The sequence below is a fragment of the Ambystoma mexicanum genome, chromosome 5q (genome assembly GCF_040938575.1).
Source record: "Ambystoma mexicanum isolate Mex_15411 chromosome 5q, UKY_AmexF1_1, whole genome shotgun sequence".
Taxonomy (NCBI): Eukaryota; Metazoa; Chordata; class Amphibia; order Caudata; family Ambystomatidae; genus Ambystoma; species Ambystoma mexicanum.
In genome coordinates, this window is record NC_090933.1 from 475925015 (window position 1) to 475937843 (window position 12829).

The following is a 12829-nucleotide window of genomic DNA, read 5'->3' on the forward strand; positions in this document are numbered from 1 at the left end:
CCCGGGTGCATGGTTTTGCAAATGTGTCTGTGTATTTTTTTTTTGAAAAGTGTCACAATGTAGGTTCAAAAATAGTGATATAACTTTGGTGACTGAGGTATAGCCTGTGGCCATGGGCAGATTCCAGATTATCCGACCATGACCTGGACAATCTGGCTACTGGCCATGGCCACCAGCGACTGGCTATGTGGTAAAGTGTTTCAAACTCAGGATAGGTTTGTATGGGAAAACACATTCTGCTTGTCGTTTCGTCGTTACAGCCCTGAGTGCTGGACAGGATTGCAGCAAACATTTGCAAGGAGCATCAGCAAGTATCTCAAAGCATTGTTTTGCAAATCAATCTCTTCTGTGTTTTGTCTGGGATTCCTCAATTTGACCATTAAATCTGGTGGTCCATCGCCATTTTTGCCTCTGAGTTAGACTGGAAAAGATAAAGATGGTATGAGGAAATAGTTCCATTTGTTTTGCCATGTCTTGTTTGATTATTTAAGTGAGGGACACTCCTCTTATATTTTCCAAATAATTGCCTCCACAATGAATGAGTATGATGCCTGCGTGCCATGTACATCTCAGGCTTAACAATTTTGGAAGAATTTGAAACCACCACATTCCTCGCATTCCAAACAATTTAATTGTGAAATTTGTCAAACCTAGGTTAATATTTAGTTTCACACAAAAAGTCAGCAATCAAAACAGGCAACTGTCTCCAATAAGCCACACAGTTTTCTATTCCAGCAATGATATCTGGAGTCGACTCTGTTTCCAGGTAAATGATTATTCTACTTTAAATTTGAAGTAGTTTGTATTAGCGGGGTATTTATGATGTGTGTGTGTCTTGTAGTTTCTAATTGGTTGATGGTGCTGTTGTTATCATTCGCTGCATTGCTATTTGCTGGTCGACATCCACAGCACCCCACTATAGCGTGGTAACCATGGTTATATTGGGACAAATTACACATTGTGTGTTTGTGGATGTGTAGTAGCTGCGGCTTAGGTAGGCATGCACAAAACCCATCTGCAGCTGTGACTATATCAGGACAAATTACACGTTGTGTGTTTGTGGACGTGTATTGTTTGCAGCTATATTTGTGGCTGCGTCTCTAAACATACATTTTGTGTGCAATAATCATATGTTCCTCTGGATGATACAGTGCAGATTTTCCTTTATCTAGGTTATTTTATGTACTTAGTTGTTCACGTATTTAATTTGACGAGGGGCAATTTATTTTTGATTTTGGGTTTGCAGAGAAATGTTTGTGTAGACGCGGGAACAAACCAAAATCTTTAGCCGTGTCGAATAGCTGCAACTATGAAAGACGGTAGGTGGGAAGAAAAGAGATTTCTGTCAGTTTCATTGTTTGCTATTGGTTGTTGTTACTTTTGTATTTATGTAGGGTTTAGTGATAGGGTGTGCTGAAAATGTGTCAGCCATGTTAGTAGTTTTACTGGTATATCGTCCTCTTTTTTTGGTATTCCTTTAGGAAAGTATAAAAGCCACCATTTTCTGCAGTTTTGTCCTTTTGATTTTTTAACTGTCACTGTGCACATGACCAGATTATGGCTGATGTGAAAGTAAGTGTTAATCACCATTTACATATTTGAAGGTTTATTTGCAGTGTTGCATGTGTTAGTTGTACAGTGCACTGCTATCAGATGGTGTTCTTTATAATTTCTTCATTTGCTGTGTTTGAGTGGCAAGAATGTTTTAATGTAGAGATGTAGCTTTTGTATTGACTATTAAAGTTGAAGGTTGTTTGATTTTACTTATTGTACTTTTAATGTACTTTTAATGTATTTTGAGGTATGTAGTACTTCTGGGTGTTTGGAGTGTTTTGTGATGTAGTTCAGTTGATGATGTTGTGCAAGTTTATTTTTGCAATGTGCTTATTTTTGTATTTTCTTGTAGCTGCATTGATATGAGCATCCCAGTGGAATTGCAGTACATGTTGTGCACTTAACTCCCGTGAAAGGTGAACCTATATTCAAAAGACAGTGGTACTGCTGCAGCTGGAAGTAGGGGAAGGAATGGAAAGCTTTCTTAGTGATCCTTTCTAGTATTTGCAATGATTTTTCACATGGAGTGGATTATCTCCCATTCATTAATTGTGGCATCTCCCTTAACTACCCATTTGCAGCATCTTTTACAAATGACTTTCATCATGTTTAGATTGGGTGTCGGTAAAATAGGTGTCAGTGTAGTGGATACCACTGCCTATGTCGAGGGTGCATTTCCAGTGGGCATTGGTGATGTACTGGTGGATGGAGGTGCTGCTGGTGGTGCTGATCTTTGTCTATGGAATTATTAGAACACATGCGTTTTTTATTTTATGATGTTCATGTGCTTTATCATTGTCATCATCAACATCGTCCCAGTGGATTCACATTAGATGGTTAATCATTATTGATGTCCCTAGATTTTGAGACAGGATATTGGAAGGTCCACGGCATAGAGTTGTGTTGCATAAGGTGCAAAATACCTCCTCTGCCTCTTTTCTCGAGCAGTGTTCCTTTACTTTAAAGAAGCACCAACTGTGTACATTTCTTTTATACCAGTTTGCTTCTTCCTACGTGGTTATGGATTGTCAACGCGAATGATGATGTTGTCGCTATTTGAAACTTGAATGGCTTTTTTATCTGTTTGAAAATAAGTGAAATATTTTGAAACAATTGATGATATAAAACACTTTAAAAATATTTGTGTTGTTGCATACACATTTAGAAAAACTTAGATAAACTATATCTGTTTGGTGACTTATTCTCCAAATGTGCTTATCATACCCTATTTTCTCTTGTTCTCCAAGTTTACTTAACCTTTCCATCCTTTTTCCTGCATGCAATTAATATAGTGGTCTTGGTTTGTTTTTGGAAGTGGTATTTTCTTGTAGTTTTTTATATTGTATGTTTTTATTAAGTATGTTTTTATTAATCGAAGTTGGATTTTCTTTCTCCCAATGACCCAATGATGAATATGTTGAAAGAGAACAACAGTGTCATGTAGTTGTATCTTTCACATAGTAGATTTGATGCACTGCCTATAAAATATGAGGGTCTTAAAAATGTATGCCTAAAAGTATGTTTATAAAAGTATGTGTGTCAATGAACTGATTCTGTTTTCTTTTTTTTCCGATAGCAGCATACACATTTTTTTGTTAAGACTGGGCCAACAGCATTTGGAGACACGGGTAACTGCAGCAAAGAATGCGGGTGGGGTGCCCTGGATGTGAATTCTATGACATATACCAGCTTCTATGCGTGTGATGTGTGGAAAGTGCTTTCTTTATGTACTTATTTTTTGCAGAATAATTTGTTATTAATAAAGGAAATGGTATAGTCGCAGCTATAAGAATTGAGGCATAATTTATTTTTGGATAGCCGCGGGTATACTTCAATTTTGAAAAACGAAATTAACTGTCATTTCTTTTAACATGTATTCGGTGTAATATTCATAAACAGTTATTGTAAGTTACAATACTTTTTAATCATTGATAATGCATATAAATATAAATACTTCAAAACGGTAAATAAATATTGAACACACTTTGTTGAAACAAAACAGTTTTTTTAAACACAATAGGTTTATTAGGGGGGATGTGGTTGTGGGTTTTCTGTTTCTTTGAGTTGGAACACATGATACATGTTCTTCTTTAGCCCAATTATCTGGATTTTTACTGTCCATGATTTGCTTTACATTTTGAATGTCCTTTTTCATTGATTTTATTTGTTGTCGAATATTAAGTAAGAGTTATTTTAGTTCTGTCAATGAATCCATGATTACTTTTGTGGGTGCTGTTTGTGGTGTTTCTTGATTGATTCTTCTTGATACTTGAATGACTTCATCTGTGTGAAAATATTTGCAATACTTTTAAACAATTGAAGATATAAAACAATTCAAAAATGTTTCTGTTGGTTGCATAGATATTTAAAAGTAGTTAGATGAAGTATATCTGTTTGGTGACAGATGTGTGTTCAATAACATATTGTTGCTTCTCAAATTTCACATAACAATAAAGAATGTATTCACAGTATCCTTGTTCATTTTCTTCAGTATCTTTTTTTAATGTCTTCCTCTGTTGGATAGATGTCCTCAAGCCATTCCAGGTAATTTTCCACTTTACTGTGATAAAGAAAAATAGATATGAGAATTAGCAATTGAGGAAGATTACATGAGGAGAGAAGGGGGAATTTCTCTCTGATTGGTTTTTTGTCTATGTGGTGGGTGGTTGCTGATAGGATGTGAAGTACCTCAGATGCTGTTAAATGTTGAACCTATCAGAGTATGTAATTTTTTGAGTGATGTTTATATATGCCAATAAAACTGTAGATTATATTGTATTATAAGATTCATGGAGCAAACGTGCGCCGAAAATCCCAGCGCAAGCAGGCGCAAGGTGGCGCAAGTGTGAGAAACCCAGCGCACGCGCACGCGTGCGATTCAAGGAAGACGCTGCGTGTGTTTCCCGCTGTCCGTGCGCCCAATCCTGCCATGGCGCACGCGGGAACACGGCGTGCGCTACGTGCACAGCAAAAGCGCACATAGCGCGGCGCACACAACCAAAGTGTGCGGAACAGTGGGCGTAACACGCAGAATGGGGAATAACGCGTGAAAAAGAAGGCGTAACTGGGGAAGTACTGCAGGGAACTACACGGAACACCCACACGCACGCCAACAACCCGTATTCGAATACAGGAAACCCCGCGCACGGCAAAAGACGCACACAGGCGTCAACGCGTCCGCCACACGAAGGCAGGCGGAAGCGTCCCCGCGCACAGTATAAAAGTGCGCGCAAACAACAAACACGTATATACAGCCACGATGAATGCCCCATTTGTCGCAGCACTGATCGTGGGACACCGCAGGAGGAGGAGAATAGCCAGGGCACGCATTTTCGCACTACGGACAAGCCTTTTTGGGATGCCTGACGACCAGGTCTACGGCAGGTATAGGTTTCCACCCCATATCATCCTAGACCTGGTCAGGGAGTGGGAAGATGACCTTACATCCCCCACCGTTTGCTCCCAAGCATTGAGCCCCTTGGAGAAGGTGCTCAATGTCCTGTATTTTTTGGCCACTGGGTCATTTCAGCGGACTACTGCCATAGTGGGGGGGGTCTCACAGGCCACGCAGTCACGCTGCCTACACCAGGTACTGGCAATCATGACAGCGCGCCCCTCAGCCCGCAGGCACATATACATGCCCAGAACACCCGCAGAAAGGCAGGCCGTTGTCCTGGATTTTTTCAGGGTGGCACACTTCCCCAAAGTGCTCGGTGCCATAGATTGCACCCATGTGGCCCTACGTCCACCTAGGGCCACTGAGCACATCTACCGAAACCGCAAGCACTGGCATTCCATCAATGTACAGGTGGTATGCGATGCAAAGGGAATCATCACCTCTGTCTATGCAAACTACCCTGGCTCCACCCATGACAGTTTCATATACAGAATGTCCGCCCTGAGCCGGGCCCTGGAAGCTGGGCAGCATGGCGACACCTGGCTCCTAGGTGAGTACAAATGCCCTTGCACATGCATGCATGTCACACACACACACACACAAATACACAAACCCCATTAATCACAACCATTTACACCTCCCCAGGGGACAGTGCCTACCCTCTGAGCAACCACATGATGACGCCAATCCGGAACCCCACCACACCACCCCAGGTAAGATACAACGCCACCCATATTGCAACCAGGGCCATAGTGGAGCGCACATTCGGAATGCTCAAGTCACGTTTCTGCTCCCTTGACCGCTCTGGCGGGTAGCAACTCTATGCACCCCCAGTAGTGTGCAGGATCATTGTGGCAGCATGTGTCCTGCACAATGTTGCAACACGGCAGGGCGTACCGGTGGACATGGTGGTGCCACCACATCCCCAACCACAGGCACTGCCGCTGCCCATGGGAGGGGACAGGGCACGTGGCGAGGAAGCCCGGACCCAGCTTGTGGCCACATTTTTCACCTAAACTCCCACCCCTGCAGAGTGCACACAGGCCTGGCACATACCAGGTGACAATCGATGATGACAAAGAGACAGTCAACTGTCACAACCCTACCACCCTGAGATAGTTGCCATGGAAGTGCCACATTGTCTGCATCCCTAGCTACTTAAACACAAGCTATCCTGTGTGACCAAAAGGCACACGTATGACATGACATGATATGGCCTATACACAAGTATTTCAAGGTGCGATGAGGCAGTGAGGGGGGAACAAGGGAAGACAGACAATGATACTACTAGGCCAGGTGTCATTTAGATTGTGCAAGTGCAGGGGTAGGGGGAAGGGAAAAGTGCAAGGGGGGGGAGTGCAGTACAGGGTAAGTAGACTAAAAAACAAATAAATAGGCCAGCTGGTGGCAACTGCAAAGGTAAGTGCAGACAAGTGCTGGGAAGGGGGGGCTGTAGGGATAGAGAGACACTCCCGCAGTACAGGGGTTGCCAGGGAGGCAGTGCAAGTGGAGAGTGGCTGGGCCAGGGACCGAGGTTGGTGAGAGTGGTCCAGTTGCATATCCAGTGCAGTTCCAGTGAAGAATTTTGCAAGGGAGAATGCAGAGAGAAAGCAGAAGCAAAGAGGAAGGTCTTGAGGTGCTTCCGGAACCGGAGATGGTTCTCCTCAAGTTCCAGTGAGGCAGGAAGGCTGTTCCAGAGGGAGGCCCCTGCCGCGGAGAGAGATCTTCCCCCAGCTAGTTGCTTTGAGAAGCCGATGGCCCTGACATGCAAGGTGTGAATCACACACACCTGCAAAACAGGCCATGGCCATCACTGTTATGTCACTCAAACCCTCTCAAACCACAACATGACATGGCAAGCAATACCCATACACCAACACAGTAACAATAAGGTACACATTGCCATGTCAAAAATGTACAGTGGCATCAGACAATGATGCCTGACATGGAATCAGATGAAATGACTGACCAACAACCTCCCACCCAAAATAAGTAATTTTCAAATGCATTACAAGAGTTGTAGACGTAACATAACAATGAATGCCTGTCTACATGCACATTGTGCATTGCAAAATCAACACTGCAGCTTCTGTGTGCTGTGTCCAACTCCTGCAACACACTGCTCAGCGCACAGCACAGTGAAAAGCCATTGTGTGTGATGCACACCCTGAGCATCACATCTAAGCGACAGACCACAAAGCAAATTAGGCATGTACAGGATCCATAATTTGTCACAGAACATGTGCTGCAGGGACACAGTGGGCACCAGAAGGCAAACAGTGTACACGTGTATATGCAAGGGTGGTTGTACATGTAGTGCATCATAGTGCAAGTGTGTGGGTCAGTAAGGACATGCACTCAACATATGCATGTGCAATCAAGTGACCATCAGTGTCCTCTACACATCACATGTGAACATTCACCATGTGTACACCCCAGCATGTCAAACCACAACTATCCCCTCACACATGAAAGGTAAACACAACACATGAAAAGGCATTGATCAGCAGAACACAACATGTACATAGGATACCACCATTACAATGTCAGGTTTCCCATCACACTGCAGGGCAAGGCATCTATCAACAACAACCCCCCCCGCCTTCAACCCTCAATTTCACCTGGCCACAGATCACCTTTCCCCTTCGTCACCATCTCCCACCTTGTGTGTAAAAAGGTGCCTTCACCCTCAGAGTCCACCCTCATTTGCAAAATCACAAAATCCAAGCCAGAAAAACGAACCAGGACACCCTCCAGTGATGACTTGACGTAGCAGTACCTCACAAAGGCCAAGTACTACCACAATGATGTAACAACCAAGGTAGCACAGTAAAACAATGTCACAACAGGATGTGAACATAACATAGAATGATGCACCATGAATGGATGTGTACTGTCAAAGGTCCCGTGTACAGGCGCGGGAGTGTCACGAAACAACCACCCCCACCGTGTCCCGGGTTCCTGCAAGGTCAAACTCACACAGGCCTCTGAGACCCTGGTGGGGGAGGAGTGTCAGGGATATGCAGTCGGGACAGGTGTTGACACACTGGATAACCGGAATGAGTGGCAGGAGAGGGGAGGAGGAATGACACAAGAAAGTAGGGAATGCACGAAAATGTGCTACCTGCATGAACACATACACAATCCAAACAAACTTGGACATCATTGTCATGGCCTTCTGTAGTCCAGGCTTAGGAGTGGCATGAACCAACCACCCCCTCTAGCGTTTTGGCGCCTGCAAGTTTGGGGCTTACACAGGCATCCACAACCCCAGCGGTGAAAGAGGGTTAGGGAACGTTGCTTGGATAGGTACGGGAAGCAGGAACACCGGGTAGAGGGTACAGGGTTTAAAATTGGATAGGACTCCGGGTGATTAGGGGAAAAAAAACATACCAAATTGAATTACACATTCATCCATGCATTAGTGCACCCCCCAGCAAGCCTATGCAGAGCAGTTTGAAAGAAAAACAACAAGACACTTTGCTCTGGTTTTGAGTGCTGGCCTCCTGCCTGCGCACTCTCAGGTCCTGTTACAGGAGCACTGCAATGCTGCAAAGAGAGCCACAGTCAATAATCTGTACGTGCCCATTACACAAAAACACACCACCAAACATGCCCCATAGCAACAAACTACTCTACAAACAGACAATCTGGTGTAGATGCTTCGTACCCATATATAACATTACCCCTGTGATGGGTCATACACAGTCAATGCAGTAAGTCAGCCGCCGGTGGGTGCGTGGCAAATGGAACAGCAATGTGTCACAATTCACACAACATGCAATGTTCCCTGGGTATGCAGACAGACCCATATAGCAAGGCATGACTTCAGAACAAGTCGTGTTCCACCATGACGGAAACAAAGTTGGCAGTCCATGTATCAAAATATACATGGAAATGAAATGCACTGCACCCGAGTATGTCCCTTGCTGTATGTCCCTGTGAGCTGCCCCTTTCCATGTCTCGGAAGGCTACATGGTTGATACAAGTGCCTCAATGGACCTTGGTGTACCGGAGGGTATGTGCCACTGCCCCTGCAGGTGTCCCAGACAACCTTACAATCAACAGCCATCAGTCCACCAACACATCTGAGCTGCATTGTGTGCTTCAACACTAATATTCGTCCAAGCTCACCCTCAGTGCTGTGACTAAGCCTACATGTGCAACTCGCCTGTTGCAAGCTTTGCTGTGTTGTGGCCCCCCTGTGCTGCTCACCTTGCCTGGAGTTCCTGGAACACGTCAGCAGTTCTAGGATGTAGGTCTGCAATCCCTGTTCCTCTGCGTGTGCGCACATGTGCATGTGGGCACCAACAAACGTGTCCAGAATTCAGACGTCCAATGGGCCATGTCTGCTGGCAAAGGTGCTCTGGAGGCTCATCCCCCTGCAGAAAGGGCATGAAACACATGATTAATGCTTTAAAGTCATCTGTGCGTGTCTCTTCAGGCATCTTATTACTTGACCATGTCAGAGACTTACATCAGAAATCACACCATCAGTCCGTCTTTCACATCCAAAGTATGGAACACACTATCTACTGCATGAATTGCAACAAGCATGTGTACAGTAAAGATAAGAAACATACTACACAATGCATAGCAATGTATGTACACATTAATCATGAAACACCCCATCTAGCAAAAGCTGAACAGTGGACAATAACACCGCAATCATCCCCACTAGGGGTGTCAACACAAGTCACACAGCACCAGACATGCCACAGATATGACAGTCCAAAGCCCTTGTGTAATAGGTTGTCACACCGAACCATCCTTGCGAGCCCATGGATAAGGGAGGGAGGAGTGGCATATGTGAGTCAAGGACCCCAAGCAGCAAACACATACACAAGACAAGCCTGGAGGGCCCAGCTGGAACAGACAGTGGATGCCTTCAAAAGCCACAAAGCACCGCACCATCACATGAAAGCACAATAGACAAGCAATTTTAAACTATATTAACTAATTACACTAACTATGGAAAACCTACATTACCTAATTAAACTAACTGTCAAACAGAAACTTAACTAACTAAACTAAAATAAAAATCAAAAATGGCCACATACGACCCAGGGGGAAGGGGAGGCACCCAGAAGGGGGGAGGTACAGGGTGCTGCTCAACACCCACATGCGATGATGCTGAGCCAAAAAAAAAACCTCCATGGGCTCAACGCCTGCACAGCCCGACCTATGTGGGAGATAGATGGTCGTCCGAGTCTGGCTCATCCTGGAAAGGAGGACGTGGCACAGTAGCCTGGCCACGCCTAGCCGCAGCTTGCCCCTCGTCGGCAGCAAGTCTGCCGGACGGGTGAGCCTGGTTCTGTGTGGCGATGTGACGTAGGTCTGCATGCAGAACCTCACGTGATACACGTGCCTCCTCTTGCAAGGTAGCACGTGTAACATGGAGTTCCTCCTGCAAGGCCTGGCTGGACAACCGCTGCACCTCCCGGCAAGCCTGTAACTCTGCCGAGATGGTACGCTCAAGCTGTGCAAACCTCTCCTCTGCCCGCTGCCTCTGGGACATCATAAGGACACCCAGAGTGGATTTGAGGGAAGCATGCTCCTCCCTCAGGGCATCCATGTGCGCCTCTGCGTGAGCAGCAATTGCTTGACGCAGAGACGACATTTCAGCCTGGTGTGCCCTGTCTGAGACCGCCATGCCCAGCCTGAGCGAGCGGGCCGTGGACCGTGCCGCCTGATGCTGGAGAAGCACCTGCCTATCAGGGGGGAGCACAGATCGGGCCACAAGCTCCATGCTCTCAGCGATGTTCTCCATTGCTGCCCCCTGCCGTTCTGAATTGGCAGTCATGTCTTGCTCCCACTCAGTATACTGCGGTTGCGCGCGGCGACCGCGTTGCTGGGCTTGACCCCTGCGGGACCCAAGGACCGGGGGTCCTCGCTGTGTTGGCACCGCCCGCTGCTGCAGGACTACATGCCCCTGCCGACGTGATGTCCCAGGCACATCAGTGACTGGTGTGGAGGGTGACCATGTGTCCCGATCCACCACGGGCGGAGGAACCAAGACTGTCTGATCCCTCAGTGCAGGTGTCGCAGACAAGGAGTGTTCACATCAGAATCACTCACCCCTCACACATGGACTTGATGCTCATCCAACTCAACATGGACGTCAGAGTCGTCATCAAGGCTGGACTCATAGACAGCCAGAGACAAGATGGACTGTAGAACTTGGGGGTTTTCGTGGCCTACCACCCCACGACCCCCACTTGTGCCGGGTTGATGTAGTGGTAACAACCCTGTGTCTGGCATGACAACACCATCCTCCGCCTCCATTGCGTCATCACCTGAAAAATAGAGAGAAAAAAGGTCACTACACATGTCAGAAGCACACAACACACACACACACCGACAACAAACGCATCAGGCAGACATTTGTCACACAACATATAACCTGGCATGCATGCTGGGTCAACTTTGAATTGCTTGTGTGATCAGACCTGTTGAAAGGTGGCAGTTTCCATGGAAGTGGGTCTTTGCAGTGCAGAAAATGTGTACGCCACTCACTACCTACATGTACAAGGACTCCATGGTGTGTGCCAGGAAATGCGAAGGCAGTGCAAGGTCAAATTCAGGCATCACGTGCATTGTGCATTCAATGTGTACCATATCTAGAAGCCAAGCACCCCTCCACCCCAGTACCAAAGCAGGGATGCCTAGCATGGTATCAAAAGACTGACCATACACCTGTGTATTGACAGGCAGTGTTGACTGCATCAACAGCTTAATGTGATTCAAGTGACAACACTGCAAATGATGATGGGACAATAAGCAGGACACATGATGAAAACTCTGGAGGCCGCCCACGTGTGAACAAGACACAACAACAGTTGGACAGAGTCATTGGCCATTGAACAGGCTGAGGCCTGTGAGCCACACAGATTGTCAGACCCTGAACATTTGTGCAACGCAGTACTGAGCCACAGTTGACATGGGAAGGCTGATGAGATGCCGTGCAATGTATGTAACCAAGGACTTGTATTACAGTGATCATCCAGTCAAGGACACATAGGGGCATGCGTGCAATGCACATGGAGCATGAATGGGCACTAATGTCCCTGCGGGACATCTGACCTATGCACAGTACAAGTGAGATACCCTGCATCAAGTACTAAGGCTGTACCACACGGCATATTTCTGGCAGATTCTACGCTGGAAGTTAGCATCTACACAGGACGCATGAACAGGAAAGTACACATTGGCAAGATTGAAGCAGACCAGTGCAAAGGTGGAACTGGGATGCAGAGTGGCGGAGGAGGGGCAAAGGAGCATGCCTACATGGAGTCCCCGCATGCAGGCAAAGGAGACATGCATCACGGAAGCATTGCATTACTTACACATCAGAACCATGTACACGTCACATGTAGTGGCAATCATGCACAACATATCCCACAAGTGAAACACACAGGTCCTCAACAAACACGCATCAACACTCACTGGACTGGGCATCAAAGTCCAGCATCTCTCCCACTCCGTCGACCAATTCAGGTGGTATGAACTCTGCAACGAGTGCCTCATGCGGAGTGAGCTCTTCCTCCTCTGGTGCAGGCCCACCGCCAGTCACCAGAGTCAAGTTGTAATTAGAGGCACGCTTATCCTTAGTGCTGCGTTTGATGTCATTCCAACGCTTTTTGCACTCTTGCGCCGTGCGCACCTAATGGCCGAATGAACTGACATGTTCCGCAACATGCTTCCAGTGGGTGTCACGTTGGGCATCCGTAGTCTGACTATTGGCACCCACTAGCATGTCACGGCTGTGGCCTCGCACGTAGCCCACGAGGAAGTCCAGTTCCTGCTTGCAGAAAGGCTTCTTCCTCGACGTGCAGGAGGTCATAGCTGTGTGTGGGGTCCCAGCCTGTGCTGCAGGTG